Source organism: Triturus cristatus, chromosome 11 (genome assembly GCF_964204655.1).
Source record: "Triturus cristatus chromosome 11, aTriCri1.1, whole genome shotgun sequence".
Classification (NCBI taxonomy): domain Eukaryota; kingdom Metazoa; phylum Chordata; class Amphibia; order Caudata; family Salamandridae; genus Triturus; species Triturus cristatus.
This window is the reverse complement of record NC_140594.1, coordinates 978,414,499-978,429,814: the sequence shown is the minus strand read 5'-3', so window position 1 is coordinate 978,429,814 and position 15,316 is coordinate 978,414,499.

Here is a 15,316-nt window from a genome sequence, read left to right as displayed (position 1 = left end):
ATTTACACAATCAGTGCTGCTGACCCAATAGTAGCATTTAATTTAAAAGCCATGGGCAATATAGTGCCAATTTATTAGAAAAGTACAAGTACATTTATTTTTGCCAGTTGGGTAGAAGCCAATATTATCTTGTTTTAAGGAGAGAGCACAAGCACTTTAGCAGTGGATAGCAGTGGTAAAGTGCTCAGAGTCCTAAAAGGCACCACAAATGGGTTCAGAAAACAGGAGGCTGAAGTCAAATGTTTGTGGATGACACTGCAGAAAGGGACAAGCCCAACGCTCATCGTGACTATTTCTACCTATTCTGTGTAACTTCTAGAGTTTCATATAATGTGCTATACTGCCTCTTTGCGCAGAACTTTAATAGAAATGTTAAATAAATAAGCAGAGAAAATTGTTAAGTACCGTGAACATTTTGTTTTTGCCCATGGTATTATTTTTATTATTTATTTATTCGACCAACAGCATGATCATACACAAAACAGAATTCACATTGCATATAAAATGTAATTAATAAAATACATGCACAGTAATAATGTATAGACAATATTCCATCAATTATAGCCAATATCCAAAAGATAAATTATAATTGGTCACATCAGCCAAAAGTTTGAAAAAATTATGATGATAAAAATATAATATAGAATAAAATTTAGTTTTGGTAAAACAAATCAGTACCCTTATTTCTACATAATTTTTTTAAAATCTAGAAACCCATTCTAACTACACACTACATTTAAACCCGAGCATCTAGAGTGGAACTAACTTAACCACTCTAGATTTCTGCCACCAGGCGTACAGAAGATATCTAGATAAAGTAAAAACAACCCACCTTGTTGTATCAGAGCTGAATACGTGGAGAGCATCTGAGGGGCGAGTGAATGACAGCAGCCTCCAAGCGGGAGTAATCCATGTTTTCCTCAAATTGGCATAAGCAGGAAAGAAAAAAACATAATGCTCTATAATTTCTATGGAGGAATTACAAGATGGGCACATAGAGGTTACAGTGGCATTCACCCACCTACTTTTCATAGCATTCATAGCATTGAAGGGTAGGGTGCCAAATCTAAATTGTATGTAAAGTGCTCGTGCTTGGGGTGGTTAAATATCAAAATTAAAGCAACTTTTTACATTTAAGAAATATGATGGTAAAGTGGCAAGTGCCCTGGGTTCAGTGCCAGAAGAATCAATAAAATTCCAATAGATTCCTTCAAACTGTGGTATTGTATTCTTTGTAATGGACTGTGGGTCTTCCCACATATTTCCCACCCCAATCTAAAAAGCCATTCTTTAATTTTCCCAAACCATGGCAAACAGCCTGATTACCTTTGGAGGATTAATAATTCCTCCACTGAGTCCTTAACTGGTTCTTGGGTGTTACTAGTCCAGAGTCTTAGCCAAAACATAAGCACCTTGAAAACAGCAAAGTGAGTAATGAGCTTTAGACCAAGATCAAGGCGTAAAGGTAATATGGGTGTATTCTTGGGAAGATGTAAAAGAGCTCTTAAACATTTTTTTTTCAGTGATTTCCAGCTGGCTAATGTTCTTCAACCCCCATAGTTCGGCCCCATAGAGAGCCGCACCCAGCCCTTTAGTTCTATATATTTCCAAGGTAGGAGAGATTGTACGGAATGTTGAGCGTTTGACTCTCTTTAGAATAGCACAATCCGCATGCTGAAGAGTCAGCACGCTTTTCTGGATTTGGGAGGACCTCGCTAGATTAGCACTTATTCTTACACCCAGGTAATCAAAAGCCTTGACCTGTTCTAATAGTTCAGAGTCAAGCCTCACCTTCCCTTTGGTGGATTTATAGGGGTTAAAAACAAATAAACATTGTTTTTGAGCAATTAATTTCAAGGTCACAAACTTTACAGGCTGCTGCAAACTTGGTTAACACATTTTGAATGCCCATTGGAGTTTTAGATAAGAGCAACGTGTCATCGGGAAATAATAAGGATGGTATTAACTTGCCTCCCAGTTTTGGCGGGTCACCTCCACAATCATACAGCTCTCTTATAAGCCCATTCATAAACAATGTGAACATGGTTGGGGCCAGCACACAACCCTGATGCACTCCTTTCATAATGGGTATATTGTTAGTTAGCCTGCCATCAGAATTCCATCTGACTTTGACATAATTATCCTGATGTAAACAAATTAGAAGTTGAAGCAAGCCAGGGGGAAGTCCCAAATCCCTAAGGACGACCCAGAGCTTAGTACGGTCTATGGAATCAAACGCTGTTTTAAGGTCAACAAACACTACATAGAGGTGACCCTTCTGTAGTTTAACCTCCTTCCATATAAGCAAAAGAAAACAAAACACCTGATCAAGGGTGCTTATAGAAGCTCTAAACGTCACCTGCAAATGCAAGAGTATGCAATTGTCCTCTATCCAATCTTGTAGATGTAAAAGAATCATTTTGCTAAATCTTTTCTGTGGCACATCTATAAGACTGATGGGCCTATAATTTGCAGGGTCTCCTTTTTTAAATATTGGGATTATTTCGGCACCCAACCACGTTGCCGGGATATCACCTCCACGAAAGATGGCATTGAATACTAAGTGGAGCAAGGGGCCCCATATTTTTGGTTCAGACTTATAGAGGTCTCCCGGTAATCTATCTAACCCAGGGGCTTTCCCGTTTTGTAGTGAGTTGATTGCATGCATGGTTTCCTTTAAGGAAAAACTAACTGCGAATCATCGAGCATTTTAATGCTGACCTCAACTGTCTCCACTACCTCACCAGCAGGGTCACAATCCTTCTCAGAATTTAATGCCTTAAAGTACTCTTCCCAGAGATGTTGTTAAATATGAAAATCTTCTTCGCTAACTTGATGGATTACCTTTTTAAAGCAATGATGCCAGAATAACTGACTGTCCTTCCGCCTTGATGCCTCAACTAGAGAACTCCAATTATCTATTTCCCAGCCACGTTTAGCCCCTGCTTGCGTTCTCTTTTAGAACCTTCTTTTGTTAATTATGTCGCGCTGAAGCCCTGCTTTTACTGCTCCTATAAATTCTAACCTTGATTGCCTACTATCCTCATTATACCATGGACACAGAAGAACAGGAGTATACCCGTTAACCCAGTCGAGACCCGGGTAAGGTATGCATAGCAAAAACAATTAATTAATTATTTTCGCAAGGCAATTTAAGCACAAAGAATGAATCAAAAGGAGAGTTGGAACAAAAGGGAAATCCAGAGAAATAGGAGAGAAACAAAGGTTCTTATTTACAAGTAGTTATAAGAACACTGCAATACAGTAAATGTGAAAGTAACCATAAGTTGGTTATGCACTGAACGTGCTTGTGATAGTGAATGGCGCAGTGACACAATTGCTTGAGAAAAACAGAGTGGATGGCGCAAGAATGACAAAATTAGTGGTCAAACAACAAACAAAAAAGTAAATACAGGGTACGTATTCCGTTTTAAAATTATTTAAGTTGACCCCATTGGAGCCAAAGGTAACACTGGGTGTTTGACAGCATTTCGACCTGTCTGAGTTCAGGTCATCCTCAGGAGCAGGTTACTTGAGTTTTATGATAGTGCTTGGGGTTTTGGTAACTGTCTGAATGGACCCTGCAGGAGACTTAGGGACATATGTATGAAGGCAATTTTGCGATCGCAAATGCCGTAATTCGCAGAATTTCAGTGTCATATGTATGACACAAACTACCCCATGCAAAATAAGGAATCACAAATTTTGCAATTCCCTATTTTGCGATTGCATTTAAGGAATCGCAAATTGCGATTCCTTAAATGCAATGTAAAAAGCACACAAAAAGTGCAGTTTGGACTTCAAGTTGGTGGTAATTTGCGATTTCTTTGAAAAATGCACTTTTATTCATTTTTCAAAGTGCCATGTGACTCACATACATGCCCTTAGGGCATGTATGTGCGTCACATCTGCACCCATGCTCATTTCAGGGGTGCAACAGGGTGTCCTTTTGACACCCTGGCACCCTTGAAATTGCATTCCCAATTTGCGATTCTCTAATTGGGAATCGCAAATTGAGAATATCTTCCCATTCATCCCTATGGGCCTCTAGGCCCGTAGGAATGAATGGGGAGGTATTCCTTAATTGCAAATCACAATTTGCGATTCCCAATTAGGGAATATGTAGGATTCGCAAAACTTATTGCAAATCCTACATACATAGGGTTTTGCGATTCTCAAATAACGATTCGCTGGGGGCCATCAGGAAGATTAAGCAAGCTATTGCCCAGAGTCACATGGTGCTGGGATAATCTGCCACCGGCGTCGGGGATCGAACCGTGATCCCCAGATTCTGGAATCAGTCGCCCTGGCCGTGGCGCCACACCTCTTCCCTCTTACAGCATTAGGAGTATTAATCTTGGAGAAATTATGATGCACTCCTAGAAGCTTAGTCAACATAACTTCTATGACAGCAACCCTGTCAGATAGTTTAGTTAAGGCATCACTTGTTGTTTTTTGCAGGTCGTCTATTTTTGATGTTAACTTTATGGATTCCACAGACTGGTTATTGGTTTAATTAATGGATGATGGCTGACCCCTCCTCCCAATTCCAGTCTTACTACATTTGGTTATTTTCTTCTGTTTGTTTGTTAGGGTATCTATCCTAATTTCTGGGGGATTTTTCCCTGGTGCGTCTAGCACTACCTCTGGGTGTCTGGGGTGCTGGGGGGGGGGGGGGCGTTGGGGTTCACGCTCCTGTACACAACCATTATGGTAAGGTGGGCCAAAAAAATTTACAGGTTGTGTTCCCGAGGGGATGGAATGATCCGAATTTTGTGTGCACGCAACCACCTCTCCAGTCTTTTCCCCTTAGTTTAATGACTCTTCTACTGAGTGGATTTGTTTTTCAATGGCCCCCATAGCCCGAGATAAATATCTCATTAGTGATTGCTGTGGCCCCCCAGCTGGCTTTAGTGAATAACCAGCTTTTCTCTTTCCCATCATGCCCACCCAGAGATGTGCAAATAATGCAATACAAAAATCCTTTAATTACTGTAAGACAAAGTGGACTCGCCAGCATGTACCCCAAGTCCCGCTACAAACAATCAAGGGGGTAGTCCGACCCGGCCTCTGCTGGTTTATGACGGGCTAAAACTGTGCCGGTGTGGACCCCTCCCCTCTCAACTAAAGTCAAGGTGCGATGCCAAAGTGCTCCGTGCAGTATACAGAGGACAGGGATAGAGGATAAAGTGCTTGGTGCTCACTGCAAAAAATAGTCCTGGGTTCGCAAATGGCGCTGCAAGATGCCTCAGCGGCCTAAGTAGTGCTCCTGTGCTCAACTGCTGGTGCCACTGTGAAACTCTCCCCTCACCAGCCAAAGTCAAGGTGCAATGCCAAAGTGCTCCTTGCAGTACACAGGGCGCAGGGACAGAGGGTAAAGAGTTCAAAGCTCAGTGCAAAAATGGACCTGAGTAAGCAAGGGGCACAATCAATAAAGAGTACCTTAGTAATGCTGGCGACTTGAGTTCTTTAGTTGAGCTTGCAGCCAAGAGGGGTGGCCCAGCCTCCTCTGGGCTATTACGGGCATTGACGGGCCCGCCCTTGGCCCGGACTGCGGGAGCCCGGTTATGCCTTTATGCGCTCCCCCAGCGCAAGGGAAGTGATGATGGTGCCTCCTGGCACGGTGTAGCATGGGGGATGCAGTCCCCGGTCAAGAAGATGGCAGGTGAAGTTATGGCAGGCAAAAAACAACAATTTACAGGCTTTCACACTGCGGGAGCCCAATACCGCCTTTATGCACATCCCGGCGCAAGGGAAGTGGTGGTGGCGCCTCCTGGCACGGTGTATCATCGGCGATGCAGTCCCTGGTCAAGAAGATGGCAGGTGAAGTTATGGCAGGTAAAAAACAACAATTTACAGGCTTCCGCACTGCGGGAGCCCAATGCCGCCTTTATGCACATCCCGGCGCAAGGGAAGTGATGATGGTGCCTCCTGGCACGGTGTATCATCGGCGATGCAGTCCCTGGTCAAGAAGATGGCAGATGAAGTTATGGCAGGTAAAAAACAACAATTACAGACTCCCCTTACTTGTCCATGTTATTGCACTCATGAATGCGCATTTGAACAATCACTGTGAACCCCTGTTTTGTATGTATCATATCTATAACCGTGCTCCCGCTTTCAGTGTTGAGTTTTGTAGCCTTCAATATCCATTTTATTCAACTTCAGTTTGTTTTTCTCTTAGTCCTTGGCCTTGGGCAGTAGGTCATTGTTGATATCCAGGCTTCCAAAGATAGCTGTGCAAGTGTGCCCACCTCTCCCAACGTTGATGCATGTCCTGCATAGGAAACAGTGCATTTTGAATTTTGTGAAGGTCTTTAGATGTTTTAAGTATTGCTTGAAATGATCAAATTACTATATTAATGATGGCATGGGTTTTGGTGTTTGGTGCATCAAATTATTTATTTCACAGTTGGATTCCAAACTGCATTTAGATGCACACTTCCGTGCTCCTCCATACTTGGACAATGCAACGTCACGGGGTTAAAGAGTTTGTGCAGTCATCCAGCAGTGGCTCCTTTGTTATGGCCCCCATGCCAGCAAATGCAAAACTTGTAAAATAAAATGATAATAACAAAGGTTTATTATCATTTTATTCTTCATAGGGCCGAGTCTAGGGGGTGGGGCCATCGTGATGATGGGCATAGGAGTCGTGGACACTGCTGCTAGGTGCGCATGTGGGCTTAGCCGGCCATCTAAGGACGGCCAAACTGTCATGTGCATTGAGATGTCTCCAACTTGAGCTGTGTTGCAGGGTTGGAGACAGCAGGCACAGGCTCTCAGTCTCTCTGGGAGTGCACCTCCAGGGCACTCGTCCCAATCCTGGCACTTCTCTCATGTTGCCAGCAGCAGGAGAGCAACGTCTGAATTGGCTGTAGGGTTGTCTGGGAGCCTCAGTCTGTGCTGCAGTGGAGCCAGAAGAGCAGAAGAGCTGCGATGAGGCAGGTACGTTTTTTTTCTTGTGTTTTGTTAGTTTCGTCGGCCTCCTCCACCCATCCATGCTGTCCACCAATTTTCCCTGATACCAGCCGCTCCTGCTGTCACCTACACTACCCATGGCATTTTGGTGAATTGAAAGGGCTTGATGGCCTCGCCAAGAGGACGAGGCACGATACAAATGCTGCAATGATATATATCAAATGCTTAATACACTTGTGCTCTTTTGTTCTATAAAACCATTTTATGCCAGTTTCCATGTGCACACTAGTTTCCCCATGGTGCCCATCCATACAGGCAATACAAGTAAACTGTTCATGAGCTCTGTATTTAAATGAAATCACAGAATAAGCTTGGAGGTCACAGTATAGACTGCATGTGCTACAATCTTGTTTTTCTAACTGAAGATAGCAGCAGTGATTAAATAATTAAACTCTAAAGCCCATTCACATAAACTGTACAAATGAGTTACCGAAGAATCTCCCTTGATGATAATAGTGCAAGAACCCTGTGAATATTGCCTATTTCCACATTTAACCTGCTTAATACTTCACCCATGTAATGGTTCAACTCTTTATAACATGATGCCTGTACTTTCAAATCTGTTACCTTAAATGAACTGTGAGTAAATATATGCTGTCACTTTTTCTACTTATGCTTACATTTGAGACTCTGCCATATCTTTGGTAATTTTCTTTGTTGCCGGGGGCATATTAAGAATTCTAATGAAATGTGTTCACTTATATTTTGCTAACACTCTGGTGCCGATTCCGATCCGGGTCAGAAAGCACTCCGACGAGCCGGATCCGTAGTATTTTCGAGTACGATACGGCTTTATGCTGCCGGACTTGGTTCAGTCGGACTCCCATAGAAGTCATTGGGAGCCGGTCCTACGACACCTACATGGGCTCCCATTGACTGAATGGGTACGTCTCATGCACGGGTGCCTACAGTGGGTACATGCCTGTGTTGGGGGGACCCTTGGGTCTCCCTCTGTGTCCGAGTCATAGGGCTGCGGGTGAGAGGGGGTCCGACGCGGACACCCAAAGACAACCACCTGGATGTTTTGTGAGCCAGACACTCCGGCTCGCACAGGCTGTCCGAAGTGTGCATCATACTTGCTCGGTCGTAAATCGCATCCATTGCACGCCACGGTTAACTTAGGACCGAGACGTATGGAGCAGTTCGGACCCGGAAACGACTCAGTCGGTGAATTTCACGTAGCTCGCATCGTACTTGCTCGCTCGTACAGCTGTACGAGTCGGGCGGAAAACACACGTACGGCTCCTAGTTTTCCGGCCGGATCGCGTTCGGTGCCTGTCCGACCTGGACCGGAATCGGCCCCTTTAAATTAAAAAAGTACAGTTATACAAAGTATCCCACAAAAAGACTGTGCTGCTGATTTTTGTTTAAAATACATTGACGGGAGAATTTTGAAAAGCAATTCTAGTGAAAAGCACACTTCATTATGTTTCTTCTTTAATTCTTTTAAACCCAGTCTGGAAGTGAGTAATGGAGCTGGAAAGAGAAACTCTTGCCAACATACTAAGCATACTCTGAATAGGCCTCAACACAAATCTCCATGACATTTTACTTAAACCCTAGAAACTCTGGCTCAAGCAGCAGACAATTCACCAGAGAACTATTAAAGGCAAGAAAACAAAACAATACAAAATCCAAAACAATTTAGAAAATCAGAGACATTTTTATTGAGGAAAAAGACATGAAAATGATTAAACGAGCAGATAACTGGAACCGGAGATATGATTTTTAAAAGCATTTAAAGGCAAAAAACTGCTACAAAAAGTAGAGGCCGCTGTAAAGTCTTAGGGGCATATTAGCAAGACCGGCGATGAAATTATCGCCGTTTTAACGGCAGGAAACTGCCGCTAAAACGGCAATAATGGGCTTGCTAATATGCTTTATAGAATTCCAATAGAAGCCCAGGTTAGATGTGCAGGACATCTAACCTGGGCAACTATTGGAATTCTATAACGCATATTAGCAAGCCCATTATCGCCGTTTTAGCGGCAGTTTCCTTTATTGCCGGTCTTGCTAATATGCCCCTCAGTTTGTAGGACCTAGGTATGATTCCAGGCCAACATCGATAAAGAGGACGTGTGATACACAAATTGGGTCATGCCGTTAATATATTACCTTGTGACTTAGGACCTAATTTATCTAATTGCAGATTCGTTTTTCCATGAGGGAGCCGGAGAAATTTACACTGTCCCCCTGACAGAGGTGCCGCCCGCCAAACTTAGAGATGACTCCAAGCTGGCGTTCATTCCTAAAGCTTTGGCAGGGATCGCAGTCACAGCGGTTACAGTCACTGCTGTTTACAGTTTGATGCGGGGCTCCTGATGGAGCCCAGCATCAAACAGCTTTTTTTTAATTAAAAGAAATATTTCAATCCGAAATGTGATTTTCTTTTTGAAAATAAAAAGAAAATGTTGTCCTCGCTGTGAGAGCTCTCTCCCATGGTGAGGGGATCATTTAGCAGTTTTTACTGCACCTTACCACCAGGGTTTTCCTGGTGGTGACAAGCAGTGGAAACTGACCTCTAATTCTTCTTTTTGTATCCCTGAGGGAGGCACACTGGAGGAAAGCCACATGACTGACACTTGCGGAGCAGTTACAGTATCGTGGTGCCAATAGGACCCTTGTGTGCTTCTATCCTTTTACTTCCAGCAAAGTCATCTTTCTTCAGGTGTTATTTTCCCAAGTGCATAAGTTTTCTGGCAAGGTGGGGGTGAGGTGTCAGTCATATCATACACAGTAGCCAGTGATTAAAGATTTTTTCCTACGTGGTATTGCCTACTTTTTTCTTCAAATGCCCACTTCCTTTTGCAGCACTTTCTATTTGCTTTACTGAAAAAAATGCAGAGGCCCTAATTTAAAAATTGGCAAATCCTTTTTCCAGAAGGGGCTCTGGTTCTCCCTGAACCATTCACTTATTAAATGAGGTCTCCTCCCTCTTTCAGGCTCAATAACTGTTTGCACCCTGCTATGACTAAGCTGAGAATTTTGGAGGGCACTGGGCCAGAGTAGATCCTGTCAGCCCCTTTTGGCACCTACAAGTCAAAAGAAGTAGTGTGAAGGCTGTCCTTTGTTCTGCAAGCTGTTCCTGTCACCATGAGATGGCTGTGCTTCATGTGGCCAACTGTTATGTCCCCTCCGAGCTGGCCAAGATCTGTGTGACCAATTGTTTATGACAAAGCTGCCTTCCTTGTACCAGAGACCAGGTCACTGTCTTCTGGGAAGCAGAGTTGTTAACTCCAGCCATACATGTGCTTTGGGAGATTAGATGAATGTCAAAACTTGTTCCATGCCAGCTTTAGCAGCACAAAGTTTAGACATTGTGGATTTTATATATTCTGCAAAAAAGTGAATTCTGATAACTAAACATACTGAGTACAGCCTTGAGACACCATTAGATATTGGTAATCAGTTCTGAAACAGAAAAACAGAAATCAACTGGAATTCTCTTCATCGTGGCCCAGTACATCTGTAAAACCCAATCTTTGAGAAAATGGATCTAGTAGAAACAATACAGAACAGGTAAACTGATATTTCCACCAGAGTTGGGTCCTGTTGTAGTAGATTTCTTCCTTTAACAAATAGGGTTCCAGAAAGCAGCCCTAGAATTCGGGACCTCCCTAAAGGTATCTTTTTTGTAGGAAGCAATTGATACATTTGTCAATTGATGTGTAGCAGATTGAGACATTCATTAAATTTGCAAAGCAAAAAAGTAGAGAAATAAAATCTTGCCTGAAAATGAGAGTACCACCTTCACCCAATTCCTAAAAGAACGACAAGGTACACGTATTTAAGACCCATCACATCAAATTAATATATGCTGCCATTAAGAATAATGTATAATGGTTGGCATGCAGTTTTCCCCCCTACACATTTTTGCATTGACCTTCCTAATAATTGCAGCCCTATAACTTGGGCCATAAGGAAAATATAATTTAAAATTGAGTGAGGAAAATGTCAAGAGTTATTCATTATATAGCTATTGCATAAACTATGGAATAAAATTGGACCAGTATTACAGGTCGAGTGCACCATAAATTCCTGACGGCATTCCCGTGGTGCATACCCGGAGACAACACCATATTTCATTAAGTGCACTGATCCCGGGCAGGCACAGACTCAGACCAGACGATTTTGCTTATCTCTGTTGGCAGCGTCTGGGCCTTTCTTTAACGGGGCAGCAGGAATCACTTGAAAGGTGGGTACAATGTGTAATTACACCCACAATGCATGTGGGGTATCTGGCACCCTAATACCCCTGTTCCAAGAGCACCACATGAGGAAGAGGGGTGCTGACTGTGGACCACTGCAGGACTCCTGACAGTTTCTTTACCCTGGTGTCCACAGCTCTAGAAGGGTGGAAGCTGATTCAGTCTATAGCCATTAATCAATGATGGCTATTCAAGCACTGCATAAGAATTTATAGAGCAAACTAAATGCAAGCACATATTTTTCAAGTGACTGCCTGAAAATTACCAATGTAAAATTACATATTTTACTGATGTTGTTATACTTTTTAGTTAAAATCATGTGGCTTGATGGAGCTACATTTAACTTAAGGTGGCGTATATTTTTGCTTTTTGCTACTCAAAGCTTTCATAAGGGTTTTATGGCAATAAAAGGATTCTGAGAACTGAGGTCTTTTGCTTCTGGTGTCCTGGGGCTCTGTACTGCACACCCTTAAACAGAAAATCAAGTGCCCCTTTTACAACTTGACACTCTGGGTAGTGAGGCGTAGTAGCTGGAAATGCTAGTCAGTCTGGGGATGGTAGAGATAATGTTTGACCAATAAGCGCTGGAAGAATGGAACAGCTTCTACAGAGATGCTGGTGAACTGAAACTCGGTTTGGAAGGCAAGCTGAAACAAGTTGAAGTTATAAACAAATGATTAGGGTCCCATTATGTGTCTTGATAATTCACCTATTAGCCCCAGGAAGTTACCAATTTGGGAGTATGGTAAAATCTTGGGACAGAATTAGAACAAGAGCACATACAGAAATCACAGTGGAAATTAGCAATTCTTCGACCGATTTCAAAGATAAGCGTCTTGGTTTTCCTCTTGGAGATTGTGCCCACTTTTAGCAAGTGAAATATCCAGGAGGAAAACACTCAGGGGTATATTCACAGGAACGTGTGCTAAACATCACCAAAAAATGTTAACGCAACTTTCCACATCGCAGCGTATTGCGGGAAAATAACCCCGTATCAATGTGGAATGCACAACAAGGCGCTACCATGTGATAGTCTGCCGAAACCACGAACAATGTCCGTAATACAACCACCTTGATGGAGATAAAAACACAAACCACAACACCAAAAACCTACGATGGGCCAAAGCGAGATGAGGAAATCAACAATAAGTAGCACCAGGCCTGCAACACGCACCTGGCAGGCAGAAAAAATCACCATAAAAGTAGAAAAAACACCCAAACACAAACTGACCAACACCCAAGCACCATGGAGGCAGCCGGAGCAGGTGCAGAGGATGAGCGTAACCCCACAAGCACCCCAGAACGACCAGCACAGGACCTCGGGGACAGGGAAGGGCAAGGACAGGAAGAAGAGGAAGATGAAGTTCAGTCCGCAGGCGAACAGGATCATAGTCACGGAGGTGATGGAACACCCTCAACAACTGTTTGTCACCTCTAACGTGTCATTGGGCACCAAAACTGGAATATGGCGGGACATCGTGGACAAGGTAAATGCCGTCGGAGAGCACAAGAGGACAATGGACGAGGTCAAGAGGTGATGGAATGAAATCAAGCGAAAGACTAAGGAGAAACTCACAGCCAACCAGAAGGCAGCAATGCAGACTGGAGTTGGGGCCCCATCGCCACAGCTCGTGCTGGATGACATGGAGGAGCTGGTGTTGACAGGCATCAGTGTGGATACTGTGGCCGGAGTCTGGGGACCGGACACTGCTCGACAGGACACAACACAACCGCAACAAGGTGAGTGACCACCAGGTACTAGGGGACGGGTGGAGATGGCCATGATGGCACACAAGCACAATCAAGCAGAGCACACCCTCAATGACTCTGGGTCATCGCCTAGATCTATAGACTGTCACAATGTACAATGCCATTCTGTCTGAATGTCAACATGAACCATGCGACTACATACATGTGGACACATTGCAATACACCATCTGCCCTTCACATTGCAGGGCCACCGTCAACACCCCCTGCAGAGCAGTCCCAGCCACTCTTCACTGATGACGAGGAGGACAACCCCAGCATCGACGTACAAGCCCTCCTAGCCATCATTGACATCATCTGTGACTCACCTCCAGGATCAGGGCTGCCCAGCTGCATCAAGTAGACCCCACCCACTACCCATACCACCCAGCAGGAGGCACCCACGGGCCCGGCAGTCCCCCAAGACCCCCAGGAACAACACACAGCCTTCCAACGCCGTGTGCTGGAGGCCCAGAGGGAGACAGCTGAGCAGGTGCGAGTGGGGTTCGACCTCATGGCTACCAAACTGAACGCCATCCATGGGTGTCTAGGCCCGTACCATGGTCTCCAATGAGCCCTGACTGACATCGCTGGAGTCCTAACGCAGAGAGAAGAACACCTGTCTGCTCAGAGGGGCTCCAACGATACCAAGCATGAGCTGGCACACATGCGGAGGCTCATGGAGGACATAGTGCGGATGGAGGCGGAAAGGATGGCAGCCACCGCTGCACACCAGCGAAATGTAGCTGGGATCTACCATGCCCTGCAGATCATCATCCTGGCATTGCTGCCACAAGGCATAGCGCAGATGAATGCTGCTGCCCCCAGACCAGCCACATCTCCGCCCCTGGTGTGCCATTGCCCCACAGTGTGGCAGAGGTATCCACTCCAGCACCTGATGTGCCCGTGGCACACAGTGCCTCAGCCGGTACTGCAACACCCACAGGTGGGAAGGAGCACACATCCGGGGACGAGGACGTGGATAGGTTTGTGATCAGGAGGCACTAGCATTCATTTCCACCACCTGGCCTGTTTCTGCTTGGTGCCGCACATGGCCCCATGACCTCCCACTGACCTCCGATACACCTCGATGCACTCACCCTGGACAGCGACATGGACTGCCATATCCTGTTTGATGACCAATGAAACAGCGTCCAGATTGCAGACTGCACCCTTCCTCTTCCGCGGTACTTGTCATCCCCGGATGGCCTCTGGCTGGCCCTCCATGGGCCCATATTGTGTAGTGTGGTCGGCATTGCCCTGTACCGCTCCAGCTGCAGAACTGCACTGGATGTGCAATGAACATCCAGCGATGCACTGCTGTGTTATGTCTTACATCATTCATGTATGAATGTGTGGATGAATGTAGGGACAGTGATTTCCCTTGTGTCAAGGATGCTCATCCAGTGGGATGCCAGTCAGGGGTTGCTACATTGCATATTGTGTCCCGGGTGCCATGGACACTACAACCGGGACACACACATCAGTCACTTCCATGTCCGGACATGAAATGTACCACGCCCAGAGCCCACAAGCCATTTTTGCAAGCCCTGCGCTGGTCCGGCATACGCCAGGACAGACCACTCCGCTTACGCTCCAAGGGGGGCCCACATAGCTACCTGTCACAAGCGTACTCGCTGGTGGTGTGCAGGTCACTGGTCTAGTTGTCAGCATGTCACAGCCACTACCTGAGGGCAGGTTTGCACACACACCACACCCATCCGGCACAGGCATCACAGGCCATGTGACTCCGCCAACATAAGGGGCTGAGGATGTCACATTCCCCTCTGCCGGTGGTGACTGGATGACGGACGCTCTATGGTTCTCAATCATAAAGGGCCCATGAGTTGTTGAGCACAGAGTTAGTGGCACCCGAGGCCTTGTGGCTGTCATGGGCCTACCACCAAGTGGCGCTGACTGGGGTTGCACAGGGTTAGTGGCACCCAGAGCATTGCAGCCAGCACAGGCCCCCCGCCACGGGACGGTGACTTTGGGTGCACTGAGTTAGCGGCATCTTAAGCTGCTGAGCGGGTGTGCAGCCTGCGATGATGCCCCGTCCCAGCGGTCAGGCAGTTCAGGTTTTCTGTGCCCTGCAGGACCGCAGTGTAGGCCAGAGCAAACAGGCAGCGCAGGTCTACCGTCACGTGGCGTTGCTTACGGGAGCCCAGAGTTAGTGGCACCCATTGGGCTGAGCGGGAGTGCAGCCTGTGATGATGCCGGGTGCACTAGTATGCCCTATGCCATGGAGTAATCAAGACCCAGCACCATACGTGAGACCTGGTGGCCTGCAGAGCGGTGCTGCATGGTGAAGAGTGTACTATGTCCGTGGGTCCTGGGCTTGTGGCTTGCAGCGGCACGTGGTGGGACCTCCTGTCTGCATGCCG